Source organism: Erpetoichthys calabaricus, chromosome 7 (genome assembly GCF_900747795.2).
Source record: "Erpetoichthys calabaricus chromosome 7, fErpCal1.3, whole genome shotgun sequence".
Classification (NCBI taxonomy): domain Eukaryota; kingdom Metazoa; phylum Chordata; class Cladistia; order Polypteriformes; family Polypteridae; genus Erpetoichthys; species Erpetoichthys calabaricus.
The window spans coordinates 69843081-69856580 of NC_041400.2; the positions used below are offsets into that span (position 1 = coordinate 69843081).

Consider the following 13500-nt stretch of genomic DNA (forward strand, 5'->3'; position numbering starts at 1 on the left):
GCAGTGTTGCTAATCATAAACAAATTATTCCATTTATAATTCTCTTTAATGTCTTTGAAAGTTCTAGTTTTTTTTTTTTTATTTACATGTAACAATATAAGGAAGTAAAACCCAATATTTATCCGTGACACTTATTCTAATTAAAAATCACCTTGCTGCCAAAACCCATTTAAATCAGATTTAAAGAAAAAGAAAAATTTGGGAAAAATTGCGAAAAAATAGTATGGCAATTTGTCAGATTTTCTATTTGGATCAGTTTTTCAGTTCACCATTGTTGTCAGCTCTGAACGTTCCACCCATAAATCTTGCTTAAAAACCCTGTATTTTGCATGTATCCATTATTTATGTTCATATTTTTCACACTCTGTTTTCATTTTCTGCTACTCACATTTTCTGTAGACTATAACACATGCACTGTTGATTTAAGCAAAATTTTAAACAAAATAGGACAGTTTCAAAATACTTTCGCCCAATAGCGAATGTTTTGCTTATTTATTCAGCCATTCAAATGGAAATGTGCCTTGTCACTGCACATGATGATGGCATCTCGATGAACGGTTTGCAGAATGTTCGCACACAACTGTCTGCGGCTCTTTGTCTCCCTCAGTGAGTTCCTGCACTACTATCATTTTGTATAGATGGAAATTAAGGTCCTCATGCAAAATCCTCCTCAAAGACATGTTGGAAATGCATAAGGGATAAGCACGTTTGCGCGCTAAACGACTAGGAGACTGCAAAATTGATGCCCTTACAGTTTGGATGTTTTCAGCCGTTCGTTCAGTCCGAGGACGGCCTAGAGGTTTTCTGTTCAGTGTTGTACTCGTCTGTCTGTTCCACCCACTGAATAATTGTTTTCTGCTTTGGGATGTCACTGTTCGGAGGAATGTTGAAGTGCGTTTGGAAGGCGAGTTGCATAGTGATAATGGATTTGTTGTTTTTGAAGAATGCTTTGACAGCAAAAGCACTGTGCGCACCGGACAAAGGAATGTTGCAGACTGAAAACTACAACAGATCGCCTGTCAAAGGACTCCCACCCCAACCAACTCAGCAGCCTCTACTTCGCACAATGACTTTGAGAAACGTGGTACTTCATTTTGGCTCACCCCTATAAGAACTCCTTTGCCTTGAAATGTTTCCTGGATTGTTACCATATTTTATGCAATTGGTGGATAACCAATTTGCTGTTAAATGGATAATAACTAGTATTGATTGAAGCACAGACCAAGGCATACAAAGTAGATTTAGGACCTGATTTGTTTTTCATTGCCAGTCTGGCTGGTGTAAATTCATCAGTTTGTACTCATTTCCAAGATTTTATTTGCTGACAAGTAGCAATTTGAAAATTAGGTGGTGCCATGACATCTTTTGCTTTAGTTCTTTGTTGAGTCACTTTTTGGATGTGTGGCCGTGTTGAATTCTAGATGAATAAAAAAATGATTTTTTGTTGGTATATATAAGGATAGTCATGAAAACTTCTAGAAGTTTAGGGAGGATAGTCATTTTGACATCCTGTTTGATTTTTTTTTTTTCCTCGTAATACTTCTAAAATTGTATTGAAAAAGATTTTTATATTTACTTGAGATGGTTATCACCAGATATTTAAACTGTTTTCATATTATGAATAAATAGGTATCTAATCTGTAGAATGATGTTCTGGATAATTCACAGAAAAAAAGCACTTACTCAAATTAATTTTCAATTCAGAGATCTTATGAAATTCACCTAACACATTTAAGACTTAAATATAGTCTGATGTACGTATAAAGCACTATACAGTGGAACCTCAGTTAACAAACGCCCTACTTAATGAACAAATTGGTTAGCAAACTTTTATTTTGAATAATTTTTGTCTTGGTTAACGACCGAAATTTGGATAACGAACATAAGCACAGACCGGTTTTTGTGCGTTCTGAGTTTTGTGTTCACTAACATTACTTTTTTGTTATTTTTTCAGTTTCAATATTATTTTTTATTTACATATTTACTCATTATGGCACTTAAAAAAGAGAAAAGTGATAGTGGCAGTAGGAAACATGTTAGTGTGGCAGTATAGAAAGAAATATAGCAAAACGCAAGAATGGCATTCGTGTTTCCAACATCGCAAAGGAATATAACATGGCGAAATCGACTGTCTCTATAATTCTAAAGAACAAAGAGGCATTTAAGACAGCTGAAGTGGCTAAAGGAGTGACTGTATTAACGAAACAAAGGTCTAAAATGCTAGATGAAGTGGCAAAACTGCTGTTAATTTTGATAAATGAAAAGAAGCTGGCTGGAGATAGTGTTAGTGAATCAATAATTTGTGAAAAGGCTAAGCAGTTACACAGTGGTTTGTTGACCAAAACACCCAGTGCAAGTGTCGATGAGCGAGACTTTAAAGCGAGTTGAGGGTGGTTTTATAATTTTTGCCGGCGAAGTGGAATTCATAGTGTTATAAGGCACGGGGAAGCTGCAAGTTCAAATGAAACAGCAGCAAAAGCATTTGTGGATGAATTCACGGAGTTTGTTGAAAGTGAAGGCTACGTCTTGCATCAAGTGTTTAATTGTGACGACATAGGGGCATTCTGGAAAAAAATGCCCAAGAGGAGAAGGCACTACCCGGACATAAGCCTATAAAAGACAGGCTTACACTTTTATTTTGCACTAATGCAAGTGGTGACTTTAAGGTCAAGCCACTTTTAGTCTACCACACTGAAAATCCCTGCGTCTTTAAGCACAATAATGTGATAAAGTCTAAACTGCCTGTACAATGGAGGGCAAATAACAAGGCATGGGTAACTCGGACCTTATTTATGGATTGCCTGACAGAACTGTTTGCCCCAACTGTCAAAAATGATCTTCAGGAAAAGGATCTTCGTCTTAATGCTCCTGCGCATCCACCAGGTTTGGGGGAAGACCTGGATATCGAGTGTGACTTCATCAATGTCAAATATCTTCTACCCAATACTACTCCATTACAGCAACCGATGAATCAGCAGGTCATTTCCAATTTCAAGAAGCTATACACCAAGGCACTGTTTTCCAGATGTTTCCAAGTCACTAATGACACTGATTTGACCCTTCCAGTTTTTTGGAAGGAGCACTTTAACATCCTCCACTGCGTCAACCTCATTGACAAAGCCTGGAGTGAGGTCTTTTCCCGCACATTGCAGTCTGCCTGGAGGAAACTTTAGCCAAGTTGTGTCCGAGACTTCGAGGGATTTGAAGCAGAGAGCTCTGCCGAAGTAGCGAATGAAATCGTGTCCATTTGCAAGAGTATGGGATTAGAGGTCAGTGGTGCTGATGTGGAGGAGTTGATGGAGGGTCATCGAGATGAACTAACCACAGAAGAGCTGGTTGCCTTGCAGGAAGAACAGGTGAAGAAAGCCTTACAGGAAGAGCATTCGTCCGAGGAAGAGGAGGTTAGGGAGGAAATCACCAGTGCTCAGATAAAGGAAATTTGCAATAAGTGGAATGATGTGCAGGAATTTATTGAGAAGCACCACCCTAACAAAGTTGTGGCTAATAGGGCAATTAACATAATGAATGACAATGCAGTATCTCATATTAGAAAAATTCTGCAGCAAAGAAAAAGACAAATCTTATTAGATCGCTTTCTTGTGCCAAAAGAAAAGGAATCGCGATGTGAAAAAAACCCCAAATCAGTGTTACCTGATGTTTTTATGGGGGGATTCCCCTTCAAAACAGTAGCTTCCTTCTCCTCCTCCTCCTCCACCATCCACCTATTCCACCAACTGCAACAACCAAGGTAAATACAGTGCTGTTTTATTTAATTTTGTTTATTTGTTTGTACTAATGATATATACATTTTTTTCTATATTTTTCATCGCAGAAAAACCCTTATAAAAAAAAAAAAATTGCAAATTTCTGAGGCTGGAATGGATTCATTGTATTCACATTAATTTCAATGGGAAAAATTGCTTTGGTTAGTGAACAAAGTCGCGGAATGTTAACCGAGGATCCACTGTATCATCTGCATATAGTGATATTTTCTGTTTGAGTCTTTCACTGTCAATCCCCTGTATATCTTGTTTCTTACAGAGATTAATAACCAATGACTATCAGAAAAAAATTGGTGAAAATGGGTACCCTTGCTGAGTTTGTGTTATTAGTACAGACTGAGGCTTCTGGACTAGTGCAAAGTAATTTAATCTATGTGGGTATGTTGAGGACAAACTGGAGTTTGGACAGTGTAGTAAAATAATCCCATTTGACTCTATTAAAACCACTTTCTGCATCCAAAGCCTAGTAAGTCAGCTTTTACAGGTGAGTATATTACATAATACTGACACAGAAGGTTTGAGGCTTATTCAAGGCTAAAAATATGTTTATTACATGCACATTGTAGAAAGTCAATGTTTTTCTTTAGAAAAATGTTAATTAATCCTTGGAATAATTTTATTTACTGTAGCTTTTATAAATGTTGTTAATGGTAATGGAGCTAACTTTGAAAATTGTTGAGATTAAAGAAACATATTAACTTGCTCCCTTTCCTTTCTATTCAGATTTCCCCTCAGCCCTCCCCCATTCTTACCTCAGTCAAACATCAGTGTTCCACTCCTCTGACAGGGCAAACCCCTCACGCAAGCAGAGGAAAACAAAAGGTTAAACTGTGATATCAGCAGTTAAAATCCCTTATATGTTTATAATAGCACAGTCCAGGTAGAATAAACCTGGGTAAGATATTAAACAGTCTTGTTTAAAAAAAAAAAATTTTAGCTCAGAATTATATTTCTAAAGATGCATACTGACTGATACATTATATTTCTCTATTGTAATAAAAAAATCCTGCAGCGAGACTTTTTGGAAGATTTTTTTCAAGTCCCACGAGTCGAGACTTTGGCCATGAGATGTTTTCAAGTCACACCCTCCTCTCAACCATAGAAAACCATGCACACGGTACTCTCACCTCTCATTCGTGTGAATGCTTTTGAAAGACACAGTTCTTGTTCTGACGAGACATTTCATCACAAAGGGTTATCAACAGTACAAATGAGTACACGGGCAATCCTAGCACCGAGAAACGAAGTCAAGCAAATTAACGGCAAAAATGACAATTGGTTACACTGCAAATTGGTTAAATGCTGTGGTGTGAGGCCAGCTAAATATTCCTGCCATCACCCCCAGGCCGCCAGGTGGAGCTCTCCCAACAGCGTGGACGTTCCCTGAATTCCAGCAGGGCCTCATGGACTTTGTAGTTTATATGCACAGCCCTGCTGGATACCATGGGGACCACCAGGAGTCGCTGTGGGGAGGCTGCCGGACTCTTATTTACCCTATAACCTGGAGGTGCGTCATGATCACATGACAAGAGGAAACGACGTGCTTCTGGGTTGAAGAAAGGAGCTTTTTATCCGACCCGGAAGTGTTCATGATCACATGGACAGAAGGGAGAAACACTTCCGGGTCAGGACTATATAAAGGACTCTGGGAAACCAGTACACTGAGCTGAGCTGGGAGGAAGGGTGGCGAAGTGTCTGGGAGTGTGGAGGATTGATTATTGATTATAGTGTGTTTATTGATTAGTTTATGAGTATTGTGGAGTGGAGGGTGCATTGTGCACTGTATTGTCTAAATAAAAGTAATATTTGGACTTTTACCTGGTGTTTGGAGTCGAGTCAGAGGGTTCAAAAGGACGATAAGGGCCTCAATCTGCGATAATGCGTATCAATAGACTATCCTGAAACAGCTGGTGGTGATCGCGCAGAAGTTGAAAATGTCAACTTACAATATTCCGAAGAATATCTACAACCGTTAACAACTTCTGGTCTTCCTCTGAACGAATTACTGTAGAAAGAAGGATGTATCCAAGAAAGGTAATGTAGTAACTCTTTAGGGAATAACATTAGACAACAAAGGAGATGTTGATATGCCATTTGCATTAATACGTTAACAGTTTCCCGTTAGAATAGCTTTTGCAAAGACAATTTACAAATCTCAGAGCTAAACATTCGAAAAAGTAATTTTATTTAACAGAGAAAGAAACGAAATTCAATCACATGCAGTTATACGTGGTGTCATGATGAAAGTCTAAACACAGAATCACAAGTCAATGCTATATTGATAAAAATTGTTTTTACTTAAGTTTTACAGTAAAAGTGTAAGTTTAAAAAGTTTTTGCGTGTTAATTTCAAAGCAAAACAGAACAAAATCCTATTACACTGTAACGGCCAACCCCTTACCCTGCTGGCAGCTACACTTCCAAGCCCTGTGGCCTGGATAAATTACTGAGCTGAATCTAAATAACAAGCCGTACCTCTAACAAATGAAAATTTTCCCCACAATCGACGGGTTAAACAAGCACGCAAAAAACAGATATGTAAAAATAGGTAATTATATTAAATGAGCAATAAGAAGAAAAAAATGTACAGTAATTATATATATATATATAACCCTCCACCAAAGCAACAACACCATATATATATATATATATATATATATATATATATATATATATATATATATATATAATCTATTTGCAGCTGGAGATCCACAAAGGGAGAAAAAATGAATCACGTATCATAAAGTAGTTTTTATTCCTGAGCTTTCAACCCCTACCAGGGGTCGTCTTCAGAGGATAATGCTTAGACTTACAAGAATCAAAGGCAATATATAGCAACACATTAAGGGAGGGGGGGGGGGGGGGGAGGTGACTAAGTCAGTATGATCAAGAGGGGGTGGGGTTTGTATAGTTTATTTATTTTGTACATATTCTTCTTAAGTTAGCATATGCTGGATTTATGTCCAAGTGTCTGTTGATGGCGTTTTCATTTGATAGCCAAGACTCGGCCAACTCTCTGGCACTTTTAGTACTGGCCTTAAATTTTACTTTTACATTGTCCCAGTTGAATGTATGTCCTGTTGATTTAGTATGTGCATAGATCAATGATAGTGCGTCCTTTCTTCTGACGGCGTTGCGATGTTCCTGTACACGTGTTGAGATTCTTTTTGAAGTTTCTTTTCCTGATACACCCTGGCCTTCAAATGCCCCAAAGATAAAAATTAAGTGGAGTGAGATCTGGGGATCTGGGAGGCCACTCATTCAAACGCATTTTTTAGGGTATCTGAAATATAAAAAATAAAATGTTAAAAGCCGTACAGTATATATGGAAGCTTATGGCCCATCCTGTATATAAATATACAAACACACATTTATGTGTATTACTAATGTATGCTCTCACTTGCTATTAATTAATGGCTGCACATACACTTAATAAAATATACTTTGTAGTATGTGTACTATAAGCACCATATAAGGCTGAATAGCGGCAAACATGTTATATTGAAACTGGTACATGTTGCAAACACTAAATCATTGCTGGCATTCTAATTTGCATTCCACATATACAATTTAACTCCTGCCTTTAGAATGCTCATTTTATGTTTTAAAGATAGATGGATTCAGTCGTTATGGTGCCTCATAAGATTCTAACAGGTTTTAACTATTACTTATAAAAGTAGGTAAACTCATAAAAAGTAGATCATAACAAAATTCTATAACAACAAATACTTTGACTTGATCAGGGGTTCTGCCTTAGTTACGTAAGCATACAGTATGAAAATATGAGTAAGAGAATTTCTCATGCCTAAAGAAATATTAGCAAATATGTGGATACAGGTTGAGCATCCCCTAATCCAAAATGCCTGGGACCAGATGTATTTGGGATTCTGGACATTTTTGGATTTTTTTAATATTTCCATGTACATAATGATATATCTTGGAAATGGGACCCAAGTCTAAGCATGAAATTTCATATACACCAGTGGTTCTCAAACTTCGCCCCAGGACCCACTGTGGCTGCAGGTTTTTGTTCCAGCCAGATTCATAATCAGTGACAACAACTGATAACACTGATCTCATTTAATTTGTTGGTATTTTTTTCCTTCTTTTTCTACATTCAGAAAAGCACAGCAGCATGATTTTTACATTTATAAGACATTTAGAAATATTTGTTTTTTTGGTATAGATTTAAATGCTTAACTCTCTTCTTATTTCATTACATTTTGCCTTTCTCTGTGCAGTTTGCTTCCTTCATTGATTCTTAATAATGATAATTAAAATTGAGCAGAGCAGACACCCAGGTAAACAACACTGAATAGTGAAAGGCAGCAACTGCTTTAGCGTCAGACCCACTAATTAGTAAATAATGGATTAATTAAACAAATAGAACATCTGGAAAAGTAGAATGAAAAACAAGATGAAAATATTGTTAAAAAATACATTATTCCCATATAACTGCTTAGTACATTTTATTTTTTTTTAAATTCCAAACTTAGTTTCCTAATTTCTGTATTCCCAAAACACGGAATCTGGGAAATAACAGTTCACTTAATTATCCCAGGAGTCCAATTAAAAACAAACTGGTTGGAACAAAAATCTGCAGCCACAGTGGGTCCCCAAGACTGAGATTGAGAACCCTTGATATACACCATTTACACATAGGTTGAAAGTAATTTTATACAATATTTTTACATTTTTTGTGTATGAAACAAAGTTTGTGCACAGTAGCATCAAATGAATACCTGTATCAACTGTTAAACAGTATCAGTTTTGATTAAAAGCTTAGTGTATACAGAGAATAAGCAAAAAACACAGTGAGTAATGAATGTATGTCTTGCTGTGCCAAAGGTTGATAACAAATTGGTGGCAACTGAGTGTCAGAGCCTATGTTCCCTCTAAGCGGCACATGTTTGTGGCCAATCACTGTTTTCCTATGTGCTACACAGATGTTATTGTGCCACTTCCTCACAGTACTTTGGAAGTGTCCCTGTTGCTCCTGAAACTTAAAGCTCTTCGGTTGTGCATGGGGTGCTTCATAGCACTCGATATAGTTGACCGTCCCTCCATCACTCTCGTGTCATGGGCGCTCAATACTTCTCGGGGGAGTATACATACTGTATGTAGTGGTGCTTTGTGCCACTTGAAATTCTAAGTTGGATGGAAGAAGTGAGTCTTAATTAAGTACCAGCTAATGTGTTATTCATATCTGCTCAAAAAAACAACGGATTAGATCCAGCATTGATCAGAGTCCCAGTCAGGTGTTGAATTTTTCATTTGTGCATCATGTCACATCTCGCATAATAGTTTAAAGTAGTACATTTCAAGAGGTCCTTTGTGTGGTACACAGAATGGGGATCAATCTCATCCCACTTCAAGGACTACTTGCTGCATTTGGTCATCCTTGCTGAAGTGCCACTTTAGATAATCACTTACTTCTCCTATATGGATTGGCCAGCCCTGGTGCTAGAACACTTACTACAATATTAGAAATCAAGGTGGTATTATAACCTAACCTATGTTTAATTTATGACTAATGTGCTATTTGCAGTTCATTCCCAACCCAGCTGGTAATAAATTTTAAAAATGCTTAAACAGATAAGGATTTAATTTGTATATCATAATTTAATGGTGCACACAATCAAAAGACTTTTTAGAGTTCCTGATTATAGTGCACTTCTATTTTTTTTAAATATTTGGGGCATATCCTAGCTAAATGGCACACCCTGCGGTGAAAGGCCTTTTTTCACAGATACCATGGACAAGAATATAAAACAATGACTTGCTTTATACAGTTTATTTTCACACATTTACTGACTTTCACAATTCGTAACTGCAAGTGACCATTTCATTAAGCATTTCTTGGCATGTTTCTGAGGAAAACGGTTAATACCACTTTGGTCAACTTACAAGAAAATATAAAGGGCCAGAAAAATCTATTAATATTAAGCACCAATTCAAACATATTTTTGTTTTGTACTTCTTCGTTTAATAACATGTTGGTGGTAGTATAGTTGTGTGATGATTTGGTTGCTTTATTCAGTAATAATACAGATCATATTCTTTTAGAACAAAGTGCTCTGGACTAAACAAAAATTTGTTTTAATGGGCATTTTGTTGTAATTGAATTGAAAAACAATGTATGGGGTAGAAAAAAAGTTCTTTCTTTCTTTGAAAAAAAAAATGGTCATTTTAGCCTGTACAATGTTTTTTGTGTTAGATATCAAGAAAAGGCCCTCATGTTGTTTCAGTAAATAATAAAACCTATCAGCAGCAGAAGATAGATAGATAGATAGATAGATACTGTATTAATCCCAAGGGGAAATTCACATACTCCAGCAGCCCAATACTGATAAAGAAACAATATTAAATTAAAGAGTGATAAAAAATACAGGTAAAACAGACAATAACTGTATAACGTTAACGTTTACCTACCCCCCCCCCCCCCCCCCCCCCCCACAACCCCCGGGTGTAATTGAAGAGTCGCATAGTGTGGGGGAGGAACAATCTCCTCAGTCTCAGTGGAGCAAGACATTGACCACAGTCTGTCGCTGAAGCTGCTCCTCTGTCTGGAGATGACACTGTTTAGTGGATGCAGTGGATTCTCCATGATTGACAGGAACCTGCTCAGTGCCCATCGCTCTGCCACAGATGTCAAACTGTCCAGCTCCATGCCTACAATATAGCCTGCCTTCCTCACCAGTTTGTCCAGGCGTGAGGCGTCCTTCTTCTTTATGCTGCCTCCCCAGCACACCACTGTGTAGAAGAGGGCACTCGCCACAACTGACTAATAGAACATCTGCAGCATCTTATTGTAGATGTTGAAGGACGCCAGCCTTCTAAGGAAGTATAGTCAGCTCTGTCCTCCCTTGCACAGAGCATCAGTATTGGCAGTCCAGTCCAATTTATCATCCAGCTGCACTCCCAGGTATTTATAGGTCTGCACCCTCTGCACACAGTCACCTCTGATGATCACGGGGTCCAGGAGGGGCCTGGGTCTCCTAAAATCCACCACCAGCTCCTTGGTTTTGCTGGTGTCAGGTGTAGGTGGCTTGAGTCACCATTTAACAAAGTCCTTGATTAGGTTCATATATTCCTCCTACTATTGCCCACTCCTGATGCAGCCCGTGATAGCAATGTCATCAGCGAACGTTTGCACGTGGCAGGACTCAGAGTTGTATTGGAAGTCCGATGTACAGTATATAGGCTGAACAGGACCGAAGAAAGTACAGTCCCCTGCGGCGCTACTGACAGACCTGCAGTTCCCGAGACTCACATACTGAGGTCTGTCTGTAAGATAGTCCACGATCCATGCCACAAAGGTATGAATCTACTCCCATCTCTGTCAGGTTGTCCCTAAGGAGCAGAGGTTGGATGGTGTTGAAGGCGCTAGAGAAGTCCAGAAACATGATTCTTACAGCACCACTGCCTCTGTACAAGTGGGAGAGGGATCGGTGTAGCATGTAGATGATGGCATCCTCCACTCCCACCTTCTCCTGGTATGCGAACTGCAGAGGGTCGAGGGCGTGGCAGACCTGTGGCCTCAGGTGGTGAAGCAGAAGCCGCTCCATGGTCTCCATCATATGTTTTGTCAGAGCGACAGGCCAGAAGTCATTCAGCTCACTAGGACGTGATACTTTTGGGACTGGGGTGATGCAAGATGTTTTCCAAAGCCTTGGGACTCTCCCCTGTTCCAGGCTCAGGTTGAAGATGCGCTGTAGAGGACTCCCCAGCTCCAAAGCACAGGCCTTCAGCAGTCATGGCGATACTCCATCTAGACCCACTGCTTTGCTGGCACGATGTCTCCTCAGCTCTCTGCTTACCTGGGCTGCTGTAATTATGGGTGGGGGGAAACTCTCTCCTATGCTGGTGTCAGCAGAAGGATGGGTGGAGGGTGCAGTACTCCGAGGTGGGAGTGGGTTAGGGTGGTCAAACCTGTTAAAGAAGTTGTTCATCTGGTTTGCTCTCTCCACATCTCTCTCGATGATCGCACCCCGCTTCGAGCTGCAGCCAGTGGTGATCTTCATCCCATCCCACACTTCCTTCATGCTGTTATTATGCAAGTTCTGCTCCAGCTTTCTCCTGTACTGCTCCTTCACCGCCCTGAGCTGGACTCGGAGTTCCTTCTGCACGCGCTTGAGCTCATGCTGATCACCGCCTTTAAAAGCCCTTTCCTTCTGGTTCAAAAGGCCCTTGATGTCACTTGTAATCCATGGCTTGTTGTTGGCATAGCAGTGTACTGTTCTTACTGGAACTACAATGTCCATACAGAAGTTGATGTAGTCAGTAGTGCAGTCAACAACCTCCTCAATGTTCACTATATGATACCTGCAGGATATCCCAGTCTGTAGATTCAAAGCAGTCTCTCAGAGCCTGCTGTGCCTCAGGGGACCACTTCCTGAATGAGTGTGTGGTTGTAGGTAGCTCCCTCACTCTTGGTTTGTAGTGAGGCTGAAGCAGAACTAGGTTAGGATCTGCTTTCCCAAGTGCAGGCAGCGGGGTGGCGCTGTACGCATCTTTAACATTTGCATACAGTAGGTCAATAGTCCTATTTCCCCGGGTGTTACCTGCCTTCTCCCAGTATGTGGATTGTAATGTTTTGTCCAGCATCACATGGTCTCCAGTGATTAGCACAAGCGCCTTCGGGGTGCTGCATTTGCAGTTTAGCAACATCAGAATGGATGATGTCACCCGCTATCTCCATGTCTGCCCAAGGAGGCATGTATACAATAACAACAGAAGAGCAAGACATTTTTTCACAGCTTGAAAACCAGACATGTACTCAGAAAAGGTTGATTTTTGCTCAACAACATTTTATCATTGCCTCTATCACTTTCTTCACGAGCTTGAGAAACACTCGACACAGTTTCATGCAAACAGATCTGCAACTGAAGGATCCTCATCAGCAGCAGAAGAATCATCATTTTCTTCATTTACCTCTTGTGGTGGAGGTCACATTACTGTTGGATGTACAAATTTGTGAGCACAAAATTTTCAAATGCAAAATAATAAAAGATCATGGTGTGCAGGTGTTCTTAAGTAAAATATTTGTGAATTTATGAAATACGTTGGGAACTGGTTGAGTGGCATAAATATGAGGGAAGTTCAGCAGTAAGCACTTTTGCTGAAGGGTGAGCGAAAAGTTAACCCCCCATGTGGTCAATGTGCTCAGCAGGGTCAAACTGTGCCTCAAAGAACCTAGAAATAAAGTACAGTGTAATAAACTCAGATTTTTTTTAAATAGAGTCAGCTAGGCCCTTCTCAATTTTTGGGCCGGGTCTAGAAGAGATATGTGTGTTGTGTTGCTTTTTTTTCATGAAAAATGACTTTGTTGTAATGAAGTTTGCAGATAAAATGGGCTTTTGTGTAATGGGTTTATTTTAAACACTAGTTGTATAGCAAATTAGCTTTGACCAAATAAAATGGTAAATCAATTTTTTGAAATAGACTTTATTCTGGTGGAATTTGACCTGTAATAATCTCCATGATCAAAAAATTGTTTCTAAATAAAACACAAATGTGATCCAATAAACTGTTTTAAAAGGCAATATTTATATTATCTACATATATGTACTGTATATATTGTTTTAACAGATATATTTTTCTATTATTAATTACTAGGTGTTGGCACTTTTTGAAATACTCATTATACATTGAGGTTTATTTGATTAGTTTTAATTTCATGATTAATGCAATCTCACTAACCTGAACATCTTTTTAAA

General features: G+C 38.9%; 1 protein-coding gene across 2 annotated transcripts in view; it reads left to right on the forward strand.

Moving 5' to 3' along the window:
• Window positions 1-13500, forward strand: part of gtf2h2 (general transcription factor IIH, polypeptide 2) — a 128566-nt gene that overhangs the window by 78213 nt on the left and 36853 nt on the right. The gene's annotated exons all lie outside the window — the stretch shown is intronic.